This window comes from Lucilia cuprina, chromosome 6, assembly GCF_022045245.1.
Source record: "Lucilia cuprina isolate Lc7/37 chromosome 6, ASM2204524v1, whole genome shotgun sequence".
Taxonomy (NCBI): domain Eukaryota; kingdom Metazoa; phylum Arthropoda; class Insecta; order Diptera; family Calliphoridae; genus Lucilia; species Lucilia cuprina.
In genome coordinates, this window is record NC_060954.1 from 47,190,407 (window position 1) to 47,195,216 (window position 4,810).

Sequence of the window (4,810 nt, forward strand, 5' to 3'; positions counted from 1 at the left end):
TTCTAGTTCTGTTCTAGTTCTGTTCTAGTTCTGTTCTAGTTCTGTTCTAGTTCTGTTCTAGTTCTGTTCTAGTTCTGTTCTAGTTCTAGTTTTGTTCTAGTTCTAGTTCTGTTCTAGTTCTAGTTCTGTTCTAGTTCTGTTCTAGTTCTGTTCTAGTTCTGTTCTAGTTCTTTTCTGTTCTAGTTCTAGTTCTGTTCTAGTTCTGTTCTAGTTCTGTTCTGTTCTAGTTCTGTTCTAGTTCTGTTCTATTTCTGTTCTAGTTCTGTTCTAGTTCTATTCTAGTTCTACTTTTGGTCTAGTTCTGTTGTAGTTCAGTTCTAGTTCTCTTCTAGTTCTGTTCTACTTCTTTTCTAGTTATGTTCTAGTTCTGTTTTAGTTCTGTTCTAGTTCTGTTTTAGTTCTGTTCTAGTACTGTTGCTTTTACTTATTTCATTTGCCCCTAAGGGTATATTATACCTATATTACCCACTCATATAGGAATGCATAAACCAGCAGAGCACAATGCAGTGGTCAGTTTTTTTTTGTAAATATTCATGTCCAGACATGCATACGATTTCCATATTATAAATTTTATATGAATTTTCTATCAAAACTGCTTTATAAGTAATTCCATCACTTACACATTTACAAATTCAAACACATTAATATTCACACATACACACATACTCCTAAATATATTTACATAACTGTTTTATTACAGAGTTTCAATAAATAGAAACTGTAACATCACTTTATTGTGTAACAATATTTGTGGCATACAAATAGGCGTCTGTGCATTACACAGAGAAATTAGAAGTAGAGCAAGTGAGAGAGATATAAGTATTCATATAATTGTATTGTGTACAAATTTTGTTGTGGGTCTTTCATAATATTAGTACAATAATAGAGAGTAAAATAGCTGTAGTTTTAACAAAAACAATAACACAGTTATAACTGTAAGCCATCAGGGTTTGTTATGTTTTTGTAATTGTAAGGGTATGCATAATAGGGTGGTTGTGTTATTTTGTAAAAGTTTATTATGTTATTGGATCAAACGCAGACTAACTTGATCCCTTTAGGATGGCCCAGATAGAGCTTTCAATAGAGCTTTTGTGACAATTTTTATTATATTACCATTCCCATTACGATCCATTTTAAATGCAACAAGAAGATCACGAAACTCAACTGGTCAACACTTTCTAACATTTTCTATTTGAAATTCTGTCAAATCTTTTCTGCACGAATTTCAAAAGAATATGTAAATTCGTCCCTTAATATATTATACAGCCCCTTAATGCATGCTTTAAAAAATAATTAAAATAAATACATATATATGTATATAAATATGTACGACGACCAACAACCGAGCATTTATTATTCAACCATCAAGCAAGTTACCAACAAACACATGCAAATGGAAAAACTGAATATTTTGTTAGTTGTTCTCAAGTATGCAATATAACTTAAGGTCATGTTACACATACACACACACACACACACACACACACACACAATTAGTCCCCATATTCAAACACACAAACACTTGGAGTATAAATGTGACCGAATGTGTTTATTTTAGTGTGTGAATGTGAAGTAGAAATACTTCTTTTTCAAAAATATGTTTTATTTTTCATAAAAATATCAAGTTTACAAGTTTCGGTATGTGTTTGTAATACAATTTACATTTACACATATATACATATGAACATATGTATGTACTTTCAAACGAGAGACGCCTAAGTCAGGTTAAGGATTTAAAATCGCCATTTAAATTAAAATTATTTTCAAAAAAAAATAATCTAAAAAAAATGAGAAACAGTGAACAGAAGCAATGATTCATTCATTACTTCAGAATAACTTCCAACGAAGTCCTTTTTATGTTATTATTCTGTAATGGTAGTAATGTCTTTCATTAGTATTTCATTATGCTTTTGCTGATATATTTAAAGTACGATTCTTTAGGTTAAGCTGTTATTGCTTTTAATCGTTTACAAATATTTGTCTTTATAGGTATGTGCCTGCATAAGTACATATGTATGTGTTAATATTTATGAATTTTTCATGTGTTTGTACATGGCTTTAAGTGTTTTTTTCTCATAGTTTTTTTTTTTTATCTTCCATGTTGTTGCAGTTGCAAGTTTTATTTCATTTTTTTTCCTCAATTCATTTGTTGTTTATTTGCTTTTGAGTACATTGTTGTGTTGTTTTTTTGGTTTTGTTTTGACTGTTATAGTTGTTTTTTTTTTGTTATTGCTGTTACCAAAGTCCATATATGTCACATGCCCTTTTGGCAATTGTTACAGACAGTTGTTGTAACTTAAAGTACCATAAAAATAGATTTATTTGTCTCTATTGTCGCGTGCAGTTCAGTTAACATGTATGTTTTATTCTCCTCTTTTTGAAGGATGTAAAACCCACATATTAGTTAACTTTAAAAACACGGAGAGAAAATGTACTTAAGAATTTATATTTTCTACTAAAATCTTATTTTATAAACGGTTTATAGAATAGATTTTGTTTGGAAATTTTGTTTTATAAACCTTTTATAAAGTAAACATTTTGTTTGTGAAGAGGGTATATATTTAAAATTTAAAAAAAAATATGAAAAACAGTATTTTTTCAGTGTAAATGAAAAGATAACACCTACAAACCGTAAATTCTATAAAGTTTTCATAAATTTAAAGAAAATTAAAAAAGTTATATTTTATGCAAATTGTTAGATTAAGAGGAAAACAACATAACTAGAACAAAACTAGAACAGATCTAGTACTTTAGAACAGAACTAGAACAGAACTAGAACTGAACAAGAACAAAACTAGAACTGAACAAGAACAGAACAAGAACAGAACTAAAACAGAACTAGAACAGAACTAGAACAGAACTAGAACAGAACTAGAACAGAACTAGAACAGAACTAGAACAGAACTAGAACAGAACTAGAACAGAACTAGAACAGTACTAGAACAGAACTAGAACAGAACTAGAACAGAACTAGAACAAAACTAGAACAGAACTAGAACAGAACTAGAACAGAACTAGAACAGAATTAGAACAGAACTAGCACAGAACTAAAACAGAACTAGAACAGAACTACAACAAAACTAGAGCAGATAGAGTGATATTTTGAAATTCTTAAAAAATGAAAAAAAAAAATATTTAAAACAGATTTTCTCCCTTTTATTGTAAGTTTAACTAAAGTTAAGAAGGACTATCCATCCTTCAGTTGAATATCTAAATTTACATGCACGTGTTATAGATTTACTCTGTTAATATACACGTTTTATAGCTACATATTAAATGTAAGCTCATGTAGATTTGTTAAATTTTATTTTGTATTAAAAGCCATAAAAATATTTTTAACGTTTATTTTTCAAACAGGTGACACCAACACCTGCGTATTATGTTCGTGTGAAATAAAAATAAAACCTCCAAAATATTGCCACAGAAAAAAAAGAAGGATCAAGTAAAGGAATTTAAAAGAAATTCAAATAAAATTAAACTGAAATGTGGGACTAAAAATAAAATAAATGGTAATGGCTTAGAAAATCTTTAAAAAAACACATTAGCAATGGCGTCGTAATGATGTTAACTATTTTCTATAGCATTTTAAAAACAATTAAATTTGAATTCTTTTCAAAGAATTTTTAATTGCTGTAAATCGAGAGAATAAACTGGAAAAATATTATTTTTCATACCTAGACTTATATCCGCATATTTCTTTATAAAAAAGCTGTCACAGAAATAAAATGTGTTTTGTTTAAATGATGATAATTTTTTTTTTGTTTGCCTGCACAATGGCACTCTATTAAATGGCGTCAGCATATAAATTTCATTATTTATCAAAACAAAATTGATTTAATGCGTACATTCATATATTTATTGTCCAACGTCTATTAATTGATGCTTTAGACAAAGAAAAAACCAAACGAGACAAAAACATTAAAAATATATATAAATTAATATGAAATAAAATATTTTTATATGAACAATTTATTTTTAGTTGTTTTTCATCTCATGCTTGTAATAAAAATCCCATTTAATTTTCAATAGAGAAATAATTTTGTTTGATTAAAACCAAAAGGCATATACGAGGGTAGGTTAAGGATTCTTTATCTGTTTCAGTTATAGTTAGTTGAGTTCTAGTTCTATTTTATGTGGCCTCCATTTTATTACATTTCATAGAGTAAAATACTTCCACATAAAAACTCGAAAGCAATTTATAGTTAAACGTACATATTTCAGCATAAAATATTGAATAATTGTAAATTCCAAAAGGAAAACTAAAAACTAATTGAAGCCGGTTAGTTTCTTTGTGATGTTTTAGAAAAAAAATTATAAATATATAGTTTAATTGAAAAATGTGTGAATATGTGTGAAAATCGTAACACACTCACATTCATTGTTTTAGAATATTTCATGAATTTATGATTTTTAATATTTTTTTCTTACATATATTGACGTTTGAATGCATCTATGAATGACCATGGCCGAAACAATTGGCTGTGTCAGTCAGTATTTATTGGTTCTACAAATCAATTAAAAATATATATTTTTTCATATTCCATTCATTGATTTTATTCTGTGGAATTATTTTTCCCATGAAATATCACAAACAGTTTGCGTATTTCAAATAAAAAGCTTCAACATATCATTGTTGCTAATCTAAAAGTTGCAGTTCTAGTTATTTCCTTTTTCTGTTAATTAAGTTATTTTCTTTAATTACTCTAGTTCTGTTCTAGTTTAGTTCTAGTTCTGTTCTAGTTCTGTTCTAGTTCTGTTCTAGTTCTGTTCTAGTTCTGTTCTAGTTCTGTTCTAGTTCTGTTCTAGTTCT

General features: G+C 27.9%; 1 protein-coding gene across 3 annotated transcripts in view; it reads left to right on the forward strand.

The window, feature by feature from the left end:
• LOC124420554 overlaps nucleotides 1–4,810 on the forward strand; it is a 154,981-nt gene that overhangs the window by 80,013 nt on the left and 70,158 nt on the right. The window lies entirely within an intron of this gene.